The sequence below is a fragment of the Ambystoma mexicanum genome, chromosome 3q, assembly GCF_040938575.1.
Source record: "Ambystoma mexicanum isolate Mex_15411 chromosome 3q, UKY_AmexF1_1, whole genome shotgun sequence".
Lineage (NCBI taxonomy): Eukaryota > Metazoa > Chordata > Amphibia > Caudata > Ambystomatidae > Ambystoma > Ambystoma mexicanum.
The window spans coordinates 946,264,290-946,280,726 of record NC_090926.1 but is presented as its reverse complement, the minus strand read 5'-3'; positions in this window follow the sequence as shown (position 1 = coordinate 946,280,726).

The following is a 16,437-nucleotide window of genomic DNA, read 5'->3' as shown; positions in this document are numbered from 1 at the left end:
AAAGTGTAACAGCAGGGGGCCATGGAAAGCCCGGCCCCCAGGGAAGGAACAAAAGGTATGGGGGGTATAGGTAACCCAGGAAAAGGAGAGGAGGTACAAACCAGGTAAGGAGTTGACCTCTCTCGGGTAAGCTCCTAGGGCCTGGATAAGGGGAAGGAAAAACGTTTGCTTTTGTGGGCTCACTGTTTCACTTCTCTTTTAGAGCGTGCCGGTTTTACTTCACCTACCGTCGTCAGAGAGCAGGCCATTGTGTGAAGCCGTGAGGAGAAGGCAGGCGGAAGCTTCAGGTTGCGTGGAGGATCAAGCGTCCGTGTACGGCTACCAGCGGGCGGACCCATGTGGAAAAGACCACCGAGGGAGCAAGTTGCGTGGGGAAGCAGACAGCCGGGGCGGCGAACAGCGTTCAATGCGAGAGGAAGACCGCTGGAGCAGCAGGTGCCGTGGGAGAGCAAGCAGCTGTGTGAGGAGAAGACCGCGGGAAACCATCGATCAAGCAGGGGAGGTGAGTCACTGGAAAGCAAACAGTACGCAGCAGGGTAACGCTTACAGGAAGAGCCCGCAAACAAAGTTGGTCTACCAAGCACACGGCAAACAAGGGGCGTGGCCTAAAGGTTACAGAAGGAGCGGCAACTCAAGAGGCAAGAAACATTAAAGGGACACACACAAGCGCAGTTTGAGGAGCGGCAGCAAAGGAGGACATCAGAATTAAAGGGGCAGACATGGGCAGAACATTGCAGGAAGGGCAGCAGGGGCCAGAAGATCGTGGTTACAACAAAACACGGGGGCAAAAACCAAAGAAGTAAAACACAGGACAAAGGAGAGAAAAAGAGGAGGTCAGCCCTGCAGAAAGAAGAAATTCAAACAAGAAGGATGGCAGAAGGTAGAGCAAAAAGGGCCCAAGAATTCAGCGAAAGGGTAAGGAAGGCAGAGAAGGAGTACGGGGCACAATGGGTGCTGGAGATAATGCAGAAGGAGGAGAGGGCAAAGGCAATGTCACCCTTGCTGTTCATAGAGCCTAGCAGCAGCGAGGGAGAAGATGAGGTGCCGCAAGGACAAAAGAGGAGGAAAGATGAGCCAAGGAGATCACAGGAGCTGCCAGAGGCACCAACCAGGAAGATGAAAAGAAAGGAGAAAAACAAAAGGTACTGTGAATAATGATGTGGGGAATAAAATTGTAAAAATGTTAAAAGATTGTGTCATGGGTAAGTCGCCCAGCACCAATGGCAGGAGGAGCAGCAGCAATAAGGGGCGCAGGGAGGAGCAGTAGGGGGTTTCTTCAGCAGAGGGGGAAAGCAGTGAGGATGAGGAAAGGGATCATTTAAGGGCTTGGGTAAAATGGAGAGGGGTGGTGAGCGAGAAGAGGCAAAGAGGGGTCGGGGGGCAGGGCAGGACCCAGAGAAAACCCATCCCAACACCACAGGGGGCACCAGTAGTACCAAACCCAGGAGGGGTACCACAAGGCACCAATCCACAACCAGTGGCTCCAATAGGGGCATCAGCGGCACCAGTGACAGGGAACCCACCACAGGGGGTGGTACCACCAGTGGTAGCAACAGAGGTTGCAATGGACAAGGGAGGGGGCCCGATCATGACGAAGTATGGAAGACCAACAATGGGGAAAGATGTACAGGGCAGGTCCATGAAGGCAATGGCCTGGTATATAAATGACAAAGTAAAGGAGAAAATATGGAGAAAAGAATTGATTGATATTTACACTTTGTTAGATTGTCAAAAGAGAGGGATGAATGTGGCACTGGAGGACATAAAGGAGGATGAGAAAGGCTTACTTAAAAGGGGGCCAGTAGTAAGAAATTTTGACAACTGGATGGCAGCCTTTAATATAATGTCCACAATTATATTGCAGACATTTCCAGATGACGGGGTAGCATTAGTTGCGTATCAGCAGAGGGTGCTAAAAGTGCACACAGCATTCGGGGGAGATGCATGGCAGGAGTATGATCACAAGTTCAGAAAGGAGATGGACTGCTTTCCAGATATGGGATGGGATGAGGAGAATTTTAATCTCTACATATTTAATGTACTGAAAGAAAAATGGGAAACCAAGGAGCGAGGCGCAGGAGGTCAACAGAGGAGGCAGTATTGGTAGAATGAGTACAGATCTGATTATAGATACAATAACAGAAGATATGAAAATAACTATGACAGAAATAGGGATCAAAGCTTTCGGAGCAGGAACTATGGGTCACAGAGAGGGTGGCAGAGCAGCCTGCCCCCAACCACGCAGGGTGGAGGCAGTGGGAGCATGGGGACAACACGGGCAGAACCAGGGCAATGTCGGAATTTTGAGAAGGGGGTACCCTGTAGCTGGGGATGGAAGTGCAAGTTCAGCCGCAAGTGTGAGAGATGTAAGGACGATCACAGCAGCTCCAAGTGCACAAGGGCCACAGCTCCAAGCAGCAGGAGCAATGAGAAGCGGAACTTGGAGCGGGGATAAGAAGGGAGCCACACCAGTAAAAATTGAGAGGATGGAAAGGTGGCTCCAGAAATACCCAGACCAGGAAGCAGCACAAGTGATCAGGCAAGGTTTTAGAGAAGGTTTTAACATCCCATTTACCGGGCAAGGTGCGCAGGACATCCCCAAAAAACCTAAAATCTGCTACCGAGAACAGGGAAATAGTGACCAAGAAAATCCGAAAAGAGGTAGAACTGGGTAGGGTTGGGGGACCTTTTGCAGTCTTGCCATTTAAAGAATTTATATGCTCCCCTCTGGAGTTAGTGTCAAAAAAGGAGGAAGGGGAATACAAGCTAATCCACCACCTATCATACCCCCCAGGGGCCTCAGTGAATGACGGCATTGCACAAAGTGATGCAACAGTATCATACTCAGATTTCGAAGAGGCAGTAGAACTAGTCAGGAAATCAGGAAAAGGGGCATGGATGGCGAAGGCAGACATTAAATCAGCATTCCGGCTGTTGCCAGTCAACAGCAGATCTCAGAGGTGGTTGTGTATGCAGTGGGAGTGGGAATACTTCATCGACAAATGTCTTCCTATCGGTTGCGCCATTTCATGTGCATACTTTGAGAGGGTAACTTCATTTTTGCAATGGGCAGTTACAGAAGAGATGAGGGAGGCCAGAATAGTACATTACTTGGATGACTTTTTATTTGTGGGGCCCGAAGATTCAAAACTAAGCAAGGAAACCCTTGATAAATTTGTGGAGATAACAAGTGAATGGGGTTTTCCGCTGGCAAGGGAGAAGTCAATGGGTCCAACACAGATTATCCAATTCCTAGGGATAGAAATTGACTCAAGCCTGGGGTTGTGCCGGATCCCAGAGGACAAAGTAACAGATCTACTGAAGACAATAAAAGAGCTACAGGGAAGGAACAAAGTGACAGTGAGAGAATTACAAGCGCTGGCAGGAAAGCTAAACTTTGCGGCGAGGGTCATACCACAAGGGAAAGTGTTCCAAAGAAGCATTGAGCTGAGAACAAGAGGGGCCACAATGGGGCACCACAGAGTCAGGATAGGGGGAAGAATCAAGAGAGACCTGGAAGTGTGGGCAGAATTCCTGAGGTATTTCAATGGGTCAGTGATATGGCGCTCACCCATAAACGAGGAAGGGAAAAGGGTGTTATATACTGATGCAGCAGGTGGTTTTGGTTTTGGTTTTGGCACAATATTGGGGAGAGAGTGGTGTGCAGAGAAATGGCCAAAAGCATGGCAGGTGGCAGAATGGACAAAGAACATAACGTTGTTGGAACTCTTCCCAATCTGGGTAGCATTGTGTGCATGGGGGGGAGAGCTAAGAAACAAGGAGTTGGCAGTATGGTCGGATAACATGGCAGTGGTGCACGTGTTAAATAAAGGAAGTGTTGGAATAGTGTTGGAATTGATGAGAGCAATAACGCTGGAAAGCCTAAAAATGAATACATGCATAAGGGCAAGGCACATCGCTGGAGAAGCAAACGTGGTGGCTGATGCAATATCTTGTTTTCAGTGGGAAAGGTTCAGGGAGCTGAGACCGGACAGGGGAGAAACCGAACAGCAGAAGGCCACTGAACTTTGGGAAGCTAATAATTCTGTTACAAGTATTGCGAAATACATGCAGCAGCACATACGAAACTGCGCTGTTCAGGACAGCATTCGCGCTGGCATATTATGCGGCCTTCAGGGTAGGGGAGCTGGTGGCCAGTAATACGGTGGCAGGAAACGGCCTGGCAAGGAGGGATATTAGTATGGGAAGCAAGGGTATATCTATAATGTTAAGGAAATGTATACACAGACCAAACGTGGAGGGGGAGAGCAATAGACCCCAATTGCATCAAAGAGAAGGACCACTGTCCCAGATGCATCACCCAAGAATTCCTAGAGGTCCGACCTGAGGTCGACGGGCAGCTATTAATACATAGGGACGGCAGCGCACTCAGCAGGTACCAGTTTCAGGCGGTATTGAAACAGGCGGTGGCCAAAGCAGGTTGGGGTCCGGCCGAATTTGGAACACACTCATTCAGGATAGGGGCTGCAACCTCTGCATGGGCAGGGGGCCTGGGAGCAAAAGGAGTGAAAAGGATTGGGGGGTGGAAGTCTCAATGTTTTAAAAGATACATAAGGGAGGAACTGATATGAATGCTTATCTCCCCCATTTCCACACAGACGGGCCCCTACAAATCGGCATGGATAGTGGGGCACTCCTTCGTGACCCGGGCAGGCAGGTGGCTGGAGGAAGTGAAGCAAGGACTGCATTTCAAAAACACAATTACCGCATGGTGGAGCCTCCCGGGGATGCACTGGGAGGACATTCACGACAGGCTGTCTGACCTGATAGGTTTCAGGGACCCCCCCCGAGTACCTGGTTATACATCTCAGGGGGAACGACTTGGTGAGCACAAATAGGGGAGAGTTGCAGAGGAACATTTGCGAGTCCCTACATAGCATAGCCCACAGTTGGTGGAAAACCGAAATCTTCATGTCTGAGGTAATACCACAAAGAGTCTGGTATGGTGCACAGAGGAGGCACGCAATCGAGATAGCCAAAAAGAAGTTAAATAAAGCAGTAGAAAAGTACTGTAAGAGCACAGGGCTCCACTTCATAAGACATGGAGCCTCACGCTAAGTGTTTAACGGCGCCGTAAAAGGATGCAGCGCCGTTAAACACTTAGTGCCTTACTACGAGGTCCCTTTGCGGGACCCGACATAAACGGCTGGTCTACACCAGCCGTTAAAGTAGGGACCAGCAAAGGGACCTTGGTGCTAAGTACGGTACACAATTTGCGGTACCGTACTTAGCGCCTTCCCCATTCCCATAGAGCCCTATGGGGAGAAAATGGGAATGGGGAAGGGCCATGGTTCAATGGGGAATTACCGCCATGCCAACCTTGGAATGGGGTGGTAATTCCCCATTGAACCATGGCGGACCCGTTACAACACCGGCACCAACCATGGTGCTAATAGCACCATGGTTGGTGCCGGTGTTGTAATGAGGGCCATGGCCTCTACCAGAACAATCCAGAAATGTTTCACCAGGACGGAGTGCACCTGTCAAACAAGGGGATGGGGGTTTTTGCTGACTTCATTTTTAGGGCACTCCAGGAACGGGGTTGTAGGTAGGGTGCTTTTGGGGGGGGCCTGAGCGGGCGGGAATAGCACCCACTCAGGTGTGGCGGCATGTGCCCAGGAACAAATGCCCAAGGGGTTACAAGGACTCGGGAGGAGCCTTGGGCAACTCCGAAACTGGACACAAGGTGCCCAAAAGCATATGACTGTGTATTAGGTTTGTTGTTATGCATTTTCTGTAAGAAAATAAAATGCCTACGGCTATCATTTTTCCACAAACAGAATTGGTCTGTGATGTTATTACTTAGGTAGGGATCTGGTAATAAGAGCAAGGGGAGCCGACACTACTCAGCCTATGCACCTGTGGGGCCTGGCCTGCCACTTCTACACTTGCAATACCCACGGGGTATATCCTACCTCGCACATCTCCACCAGACTATACAGAATTATACATATTCATTTCAATGTGTCCTTTGGCAGCGGAAGGTATTGGTTCTACGTTTCCAGAGATCGTTCACGGCACGTGCTTAACGCATGACAGCCCCGGTCCGTGCGTGCTTTAAAACTACATTTGTCAACAGAGCTGCAAATGTAAAATAAAGCAGGGAGCTCATTGAAAGCAATAGGTGAAAGAAGAGATTGTCAAACGGTGCCAGCTCTGCACACGAATCTTAGTTGCCTACACAGGGCGCTTGACCAGTAGCACGCCCCCTATTCATGGCTTGCCAAGCAGACATTGTTCAATTGATCCCCCTTAAATAGCCCTAATTTTGTGCGTGTGCTAAAGTGCCCACTATGGTTGGGAAAACTGAGGAAGACTCTCATTAAAAAGGAGGCAACCGCACATGTGGCCTTATTTTTACAGTCATCCCCTCTGTTTATATAAAGCATTGCATTTGAGTCAAACATCGTCTGCGTGAGTAGTTAAAGTGAAAGCCGAGCCGGCCTCTCATTGTGGCTTAAATGCCTGTCCAATTAGCGGGGTGATTAGCTGGCTTAATACCAACAGCGCCGCTCCTGTGTCAACTTGACAGTTGCATCACCTGACAAATGCAGAGCGACTCCTGCCCCTCACCAAAATGAGCGCTTCAGGCTATACATTATTTTAGTCCTCCGGTAATGGTGGAAAAACCTGGGGAGCAATTTTGAGATTTTCTCATGTGGCTTTGCGATGGTAAAACTGTTTTCCCATCGTGTGGCCTTCAACAGAGGGCTATTGACAAGCTAAGGGGGGCTTTATATAACTGGCCGGTCACTCAAACTCTCCCAGAGGCAGAACCTACAAGAGGAAACTTGCTGGGGAAGGCTCAGAGGCCTGCTGTTTTTGTTGATCTCGTGTGTTTGCTCTTGTAAGTATATGCTTGAGTCTACCACGTTTGCAGAGCAGACGCTGCACGCTGTACAATGTACACTTTTCTGTCCTACCCACTATTTATGTCAACACAGGATCGGACTGGAGCATACAAATTGGCTCGAACACCAATGACAGACTGAGAAGTACCTAAGGGAAGTTTTTTACTATGTTGCAAGTAGTGCATTTAAAGAATATTTGATCAGTAACATTGGTTAAAGCTATTAGCTGCACTGTGAAGTTATTCCTCAAACTTGCCTACTCTGGCACAAATAAACGTGCCCATTTTGACCACAGAAAAACTGGACCACACTAGCATATTGGGCTTATATTTCTGGAATTGCCCGACTACCCTATCACCCATTCATAGGCTGCGCCAATACACTCTGAAGCCACTGCAGAACAGAACGGTGGGTCCATTAGAAGCATGCACAGTCCCTTTGCCATCTAGCCTACACACTTGTAAAGCAAACAAGTAAAACTGATTACCCTTGTACATGTTGCAAAATGAGAGGTTGCTTAATTCCACACGGCCTATGCACACAATATCATTGGCCCTTGCTAAACTGTCATTCCCGATGACAGATATGTTGTTTTGTTTTTATTTTTGCACAGGGGAAAAGGTACGTGAATTTGGAAGTTGGAGGGATTTCAACCCATGGATTATCATTGCCATTGTGTTGTGTATTTCAGAGAACGTGCAATTCTGGCACAATTTTCTGGGCTCTGCAGTTCCTAAAATGTCACTAGTGTCTTCATGTTAAGACACCACAAGTGTTTTCAGACTCAATCTGGCAGGAAGGAAGGCCAGTCCCAAAAATTATATCAAAGCAATGATCAAAATATCCTTCATGGGCAACCAGAGATGGTTATAATCATATTTCCAGATTTGTGATTTTTGTTGTTGTTGCAGTCCTTCATACAACATGTTTCCCAGATAAGAAAATCAAATGGTTGACACCTAGTGAAATATTTGTATTGCACGGGAATTCCTCATTTATGTAAGTGTCCATTTTAATTTAAGACAAAAACATCTTTCTAACTAAAGCCACGCTTCTTGAATAAAAACCACTTTGCTAACTTATGCGTGCAAAACCACCATCCCGGTTTTGCAAGATCAAAGAACGAAATAACATTTCTTATACTAATTTCTAATTGTGACATTTATTGAACATGTTCTTGACAACATGTTGAGATCTGGGAAACAGCATTACTATGGCAATAATAACATGTGTGGAGGGCTTCAATGGCCGGTCTGGCCCAGGGCGCAAGTTATAGGTCCGGGCAAATTGACTGCCTTAACACTGTGCCCCGGTGTCACAGTGCCATGGAGATCAGGGGCTCATGCGGAATCCCATAGGTCTGTGGCCTCGGCACATTCTCTAAGTAGGCCAGTAATTGTCCTGGCTGTTAACGATATAGTGAGTAGAAAGCTTCTGTTCGAAGGGAGGAAACTAGTGCTGGAGGAACAAAAACAGTGGGACATGGTCACAATGGAGCCGGACAAGGTCGCAATGAGCAGGTACGGGCTGCCATAGAGCTTACCAACTGGCACTCGACGAGAAGAAGGAGGCCAACAGATTCACCTCTACAGAAAGCAGCGGTAGTGGCTCAAACTAGGGTGCCCAGGATAAACCCCGGTTCCACATCCCCAAAGATGTAGTGCAGTCTTACGAGGTGGGGAAGGATATTCTTGATTGGTTTGAAGTGCTGATGCTTGCTTTTCAGCTACAGGAGGTGGACGAGGGACTGTGGGGGGCAGTCCTGATGAGTTGCTTACCAACACCAGGGACTGATGGAATTCTTCAGCTAACTACAGAGGAAAGTCCTGTTTATGAGAGCATGATGGCGGCCCTACTCAGGAAGTTCTGTAAAACGCCTGCATAGTATCTCATGAGCTCCAGATATCAGAAAGAAAAGTGGGCAGACATTTGAAGCGCTCACACACTTGTCATTAAAAAATATCTAAGAGGGCGGGTGGCTGGTAACAAAGTTGACACATTTAAAGGGATCTATAATTTGATTATGTGTGAGCATGTATTAAAGATATGTGAGGTTGACCTACACCAGCAACTTGTGGACAAGTCTATCACAGACCCTAGTGAGCTTGCAAAGGCTACTGCCAGATTTCTGAGTTCTCAGGTCCAGCAAAAGGCTGTTGTGAGCACAGCCAAACCGAAGGAGAAACATTGGGACAAAAAAGTTAAAAAGGATGGGAAGGACAAAGGTCCAACCTAATACTCTTTGAAGTCAGGCCCCCAAAAGAATGAAGGGAAATCCTAAAACCTAAGTTCAGCCGTGCACCCCTTAAAGAAGAGCTAGGGACCTCTAACACTGGGACATCTACATTCAAACCACCCAAAGATTGTTTCATGTGTAAGGAGCTCGGCTATAGGAAAGGGGATCCTGCTTGCAAGGGCTTAAACAAGAAAGCCATAGTGAATATGGGACTTTTGGAGGAGGCCTACATTAGTGTGGGCCTCCTAGAGGAGAACTTTCCACTAGGTCAAGGAGTGGATGAATGTGGATTGATTACATTGAGCGTGAATGGTACCTGGTCTCCAGAAGAGATCCCAGTTCCAAATAATACTGAACTCTATTTAGAGCATGTGTATGTCAGTGGACAGAAACCTCCTACGGTCTGAGACACCAGTTGCTAGCCTAACTGCAGTCACCCAGCATTGGATACAGCCAGGCCAGTATATTGATGGGCCTGATTGTAGCGTCAGTGTGTTTGATGAAAAGAGTAAGTGCCCCTCGGTGGTAGCAGAGTTCAGCTGGTGAGGTGAAATGACCCATCACTGTGTAGCGGTGAAAGACTCCATTCCTGTCCTTTGTCTGTTGGGTAATGATCTTCCTGATCCGAGTTTCACAGTTGCTACCTAATCAAGGCCAAAGAAATAACCAGATTGAACACTCTCAGAGCCTCAAGGCCTGGATTGATTCTGGGGAGCTTGTTGGAGGGTCCGCGGGACCGGTCGCCCATAGTCCAGTAGCACAGACTCCTGAGTCACATACTCCTGTGGGAAAGGGGCCAGTAGACACTGAGGACCCTACTTCGGTAGCAGGGGATTCAGTGACTTCAGAGTTGCATGGCGCATCACAGGAACCTGAGGTGGAGGAACAGGTGAGCGCAGATCTGACAGGTCTGACCAAGTTGGATGAGTTTGCATCAGCTGGGGGCCAGGATCTGGTGGGTCTGCAGAAGAAGGAGGAGGAGCAGGCTAAGGGTGAGGCTCCAGGACTGTTTGAAGTGTACTTGGGCAATGAACACCTGTACAGTGAGCCAAAAACTCAGAGGGTGAGGTCACCAGAAAGTTGGTTATTCTGCAATACCACAGAAAGTTCCTTTTGGATTTGGCTCACAAAATTCCTTTAGCAGTGACTTAGAGTGAGTAAGACATCGGACCGGTTGTCTGCTCATTCTTACTGGCCACAGTTTGATGTAAAAGTTAAAGAATTTGTCTGGTCCTGCCCAACTTGTCAAGTTTCTGGCAAGTCAGGTGGTGTCACAAAGACCCCATTAATTCCACTACCCGTGGTTGTGCAGTCTTTCAAGACAATAGGCCTGAGAACTGTGGGTCCTTTGGCTATTCAAACCAGCTCAGAAATACATCTTGGTAGCGGTAGACCATGCTGCAATGTACCCTGAGGCTGTCCCTCTGAGGAGAATCAATGCCCCGTGGTTGTGAAGACTCTGATTGGGATATTCTCCCATGTTGGATTCACAAAGGAAGTCATTTTGACAAGAGATCAAACTTCGTATATCGTGTTCATGAAGGCTATGTCGGAAGAGAGTGAAATCACCAAATAGTACTCTACATAATTCCATCCACAAACAAATGGGCTTGTTCAGCAGTTCAACAAGACCCTGAAAGGCATGATAAGTGGCATGGAAGAGCACCTGAGGAATAAATTGGATATCCTCCTGACATGCCTTCATTTCGCCTACAGGGAGGTGCCACAGAACGGTGTAGGATTTATCACCTTTGAGCTTCAATTTGGACACCCTGTATGAGATCCCCACAGTCTTGTGAAAGGGGGATAGGAGGGCAACCCCTCATCCCCAGCGTGAGATGTGATGGACTATGTACTTTTCCTTTGGTCTAGAATGACAAAGTACATGGTATTGCCAACAAAAAAAAACAAAGGCCAGTCAGGAACGGCTGAATCACTGGCATGACCAGAAGGCTACAGTGACATTCTTTTCTACAAGCCAGTGGGATTGGATTATGGAGGCTGTCAAACTCAGTGTCCTTCAGGGCAAGTGAACTGGGCCTTACAGTACGCTGGAAAAAGTCAGTAAGGTAAATTATCTAATTGACATGAAAGTACTTAAACAGATGTGCAGGGTCTTTCACGTCAATCAACTAAAACCCCATTATACCCGGTATGACTTTCTCATGGCATTAGTTACTGACAGAGAGACTGCAGAGGAGACTGGTCCCCTCCCAGACCTCTTGCACACTGAAGTCACAGATGGGTCAGTTGAAGGTGTCAACCATGCAACGTACATGTCAGATAAGCAACTGACAGACTCGCTGGATACTGGAACAGTTTGCCAGTCTGTTTTTGCAGATTCTAGGTGGCACAGATTGGTGCACCCATGATGTGGATACCCGAGACAGTAAGTCGGTGAAGAGTAGGATTGACTAGATGGCTGATAAGGTCCAGGACACCATCAAGGAGGACGTTTCCATTATGGTGTCCCTAGGAGTGATAGAGCCATCGCACAGCCCCTGCACTAGCCCAGTGGTACTAGTCCATAAAAAGACCAGTGGTGGGAAGACTGTAGTTGGCTTTTGTGTGGACCATAAGGGACTCAATTCTGTCATTAAGGGAGATGCTGACCCCATTCCTCAGGCAGATGAGCTCATTGGCAAGCTCAGCGCTGCCAAGTACATGAGTACTTTTGACCTCACGGCAGGGTACTGGCAAGTCAGCTTGACAGATGGAGCGAGAGAGAGATGAGCATTCTCAACCCCACAAGGACATTATCAGTGCACTGTGATGCCCTTTGGATTGAAGAGGGCCCCGGGCCAAAACGTCAGTGCCGCCTATGTAGAGGACATTTCTGTGTTCAGTCACACCTGGGAGGATCACTTAACCCACCTAAAACAAGTGATTCAAGTGCTGCAGAATTCAGATCTGACTATCAAGGCCACAAAGAGCCAAATAGTGCATTGAACAGTGACTTACATATGCTACCTGGTCTGTAGAGGTAAGAAACAACCTTTTGAATTAAAGATACAGGCTGTGAAGGATTGGGACATCACCATCATACAAATGCAGGTGAGAGACTTTCTAGGTATCACTAGATAGTACTGGTCATTCATCAAGGGGTATGGGAGCATTACCATGCCCATGAATGAGGTACACTTCCAAGGAAATGCTGGAGAAGGTATCTTTGTTAAGGATGGCTTGTGAAGGGCCCCAGTTCTGAAAGTGCCAGACTATGGTCAGGAGTTCCTTATCCAGACAGACACCTGTGATTTTGGGACTGGTGCAGTGTTAGCTCAGCTGAACTCTCAAGGGGTAGAGCAAGCTGTCCCCTACATTAGCAACTGAATATCAAAAAGGGAAAGGAACAAAGCCTTTGTTGAAAAAGAGGCTTATGCGGTCATGTGGGCCATAAAGAAGCAGAAACCCTATATCTTTTGGTTGCACTTTACGATACAGCTAGACCAGCAGACTCTTTGATGGTTAATGTCCACGCAAGGGGAGAACCCTATGCTTTTGCGTTTGGCCATAACCCTAGAGGCATTAGATATGGACATCCAGAAAAAGCCAGGCTCTAGTATCGAAATTCATATGGTTTCAGCAGGTACATTTACCTTGAGGATGAACCTGACCCTCAGTAGGGTGATGGTTCACATTTTGAGGCTGGGGGGCATGTGAGGAATTTGAACATCCACATCTCGGGTGGGCGCCTGCCTGGGCTTTTTTTAAATTTTAAATGAAATTTTATGATAGTAGATCAACCTCTGGAACATGTGTGGTGCTAATCCGCAGACATTTACCTATGCTCACTGCATGACATACATATTAACCTGTGTACTCTGGGTGGAGCCAGCCCACAGGTGTAGTCCCCCCTGTCAATTTTATTTGGGATCTGACAGTTGGAGTACACAATGCATCTTCAGAAGGGTGAGGGTCAAACCTTCCCCTTGCTATAGCCAGCCTAATTAACTAACAAAGGCTGCATCTATCCACCCTGTCGTTGTGTTGGGCCCTGTAGCTTTTGGCAGCATTCACATACTAATCAGAGTTGAATTCAAACAGGCCCACATGGGGCCTGGCTGCAGAGCCTAACAAAGGAGACAGGAAACCCCAACATCCTTTCACATGTAACTGTGTCAACTTGATGCCAGCTTCTGCCCTCAGTATCGATAGACTGTGGAATGTCATGTCTGGGACTGCGTGTTTACAGTAGTCATCCCCGGAGGGGGACCTCATTCAGAAGGCATGAGTATGTGTTTTGGTGGAGCCAGAAAGTCTTGTCTCGCCACAGCTTCAAGGGACACCTGCTGTTTTAATCCGGAACCACAGAGAGCTCCATTAACCAGAGAGACGCTTGATCCACAACAGACAGGAAGAACAGTGGGACTTAGTAGTACATGTTTACACCCTTTTACCTTTCCTGAAAAAACATTTGGGTATGACCTCAGGCATACAGAATATTGTTGATGGGGACCCAGGATTGGATCATTAAGGTAGGCGTACCATACCACAACCCCTGTGGTCCATTTGGCTGTAAAAGAGGACTGAGACCCTCTTTTGGCAGATCATCTGAAAACTTTCCAAGAAGTAACCAAGAAAAACTTAACCTTGCCCCCTGGCTCAAGGTATAGTCTTCCTTACATCTTTCAACAGTGAAGGAAGGCCAAAACATTTTCTGGGGAAAAGAGGGAGAAACCAAATACAAAGGACCTTCCAGCAGCTCCAAAACCGGTACCCAGCCATCACAGTGCATGCCCTTCTAGACACTGCAGCAAACTTCCTAGGTGGGAAGTGCTAGAGAGTCTCTGAACCCAACCAAGGACAAGGCAACTGCCTGCAACACTCTCCTCAGCTTTCAGCCATCCCGTTTAAAGGACAACACAAGAACAGTGAAGAAGGTAGGAGGATTGCATCGACAAACATCTATCAACGTCTGCCTTAAAGAAAATGTTCAAGTTAGTCAATCCCCTTGAGCTGCAACTGACCGCACAACGCTGACTGTGTTTACACTGCAGTTTCTAAAGCCGTCTGACTACTTCAGAACTGCTGACCAGTACTGAGACAACATTTCCTGACCCTGAGCTGCCGTGTAGGCCATCCTAAAGCCATCTGTCCAGCTTTGCTCGCCGAACTGCCTGCCACCTGATTTCCACAGCTGTCTCTGATCTTTAACTCTGTTGCAGAAGCTGCAAAGCGCTGTGAAAGTGACTATCCCTGTCGAGCACCAAGAACTCCTCCAGCACAAGGTACATTGTGGTTCTGTACCACTGGTCATTCTCTGAAGGCCCCTAGTGACATTGTATGATGCATTGCTCCCTTTGTGTTGAAACCAAGTATCCTTGAACTATTGCAATTAATGACTATACCTACTACCCTCCTGTCTGTTTCCTGAGTGCATCCTTTTTCCTTCTTTGAAACTGTCTGACCTCTGCATTCCTGTACAGGGTAGGTTGTATTTCATAGTGTTTTATCTATGTTTCATATTGTTTTATCTATGTTTTATTTATTTTTATCTGTTGTATTAAAAATAAAGTAGATATTTGTATACAACTGTAGAGGAGCAGGTGACTGCATTTTCCCTAACTCTGGACTTCTCACTGCCATAATACTGGAACAGCAGGAGAAGGGCTCTGTAATGTAATGTAATTGACATTTATAGATCTCACGAACACTATTAAGTGCCCTGTGTGGGACTCCATGTGTTATACCTATCACGCATCGAGTGTATGAGAGACGATATGCACTCAGACAACCTATCAAATTTACCCTTGCACTGAAAATGTGGAAGCATGCCATACAGAAGTATGTTAGCATCCACCATTCGACATCATGGAGTGCTGAGTGAAATCTGACCAGGGCAGACTGATGTCATAAAGAAATATCCAAAACCATGCTGAAATGATATGGAAATACTTAAGAGTGACAATGTTACAGAACCGATAAGAGAAACATGTATGAAAGGATAAGGTATACATGATTGCAAAAGAAGACAGAGTAACCTGCTGACCAATACATGTAAATATGTAGTAACACAAGGTAGAAAAGATACATAAAAGCTTGCTATAGAGGAATATATAACGTAGCAAGGTCGGACATAGTTGGAAAATGGATGCCGGCTCGTGTGCATATTCAATTCAATTTCCTCATAAGCCGATAAAGGTTGCACAGTCAGTAGACGCTGGAGGAACAACTTTTTGTGAAAAACAAAGAAGTGTTGATGTTGGCTTGGGATCAAGGATGCTATTTTTAAGGAATAGCTGCAAAGTACAAATGAAGGCAGACGGATAAGCCATGGACGGGAAATCTTTCTCTTAGATTAAAGAAGAATAAAACATCTTCAAGAGCCAAGTATTGGATATTTAAAACTGTGTAAACAAGGTAGGGTGAGTAAGACTCTAGAGGCCAATAGGAGCAATGACACACAGTGTAATGAAATCAAAGAGCAGTTAATAAGATGTTGAAATTGACAAATTCGTGGTCTCTTTACATGTGACTTAGAAGTCGAGAACAAGGGCTATTCATTAATCCTCAGATGAAGATAGTGATGTGCTATCACTCCCTTCAATGTCATAGAACAGAGAACAGGATACAAGCTCAACTACAGACGGGCAGCTTTGGCTCATTGCCTGACTAATGAAAGCTGATGGACTAATTGGGAAAGTGGGGAGTAATCTGACATGATCCAAGCACCTGGGTTTCGGTTTCCTAACATGCTGCTAGCTAGGACAAAAAGTCCAAGGTTGGGTAAGAATGCCAACCAATCAGTGGGTCTATGGGACAACCTGGTAGTTTGAGGGTTGTCTTACAGATAAGAGACATACAATGAAGTACTAACCCATATGTGTTCTATAAGTAGTTATGTTCCCCTAACTAATCCCTCCCACTAATACATTTTATGGTTTGCTATGTAGGATAACGTCATAGATGACACATGTTAGGGTATGAGACCCTTCTGTAATCAAGTTTGTGTGTGAGTGTGCAGGCATCCGTCTGGTGTTTGCCAGTTGACCCTGCTTTATTAAACTGAGAATAAAGCAATACTTTTCCATATTCATTGAGTCTGTCCGATTATTTGGTCTGAGATCTTTATTGGTAATTCCTTCTAGCACAGCAGATGCTACAAAGTGCTAGAGCACATGATGGTAGCGGTGCGAAGGTTCAGGTCTAGTCGACCTGGGCCCAGTTCTAGATCCTTTGACTTTTGGCTGCTCCTGCCATTAGCCAGAAGACCGCAGAGCTTCCTGCTGAGAACGACGCACAACAATACATGTGTAAAAGATACAGTTGGAAGGTACCCCTTTGACAAAATTCCTGTATGGTCCTTGCAAGTGGACAGTGGACCTAATG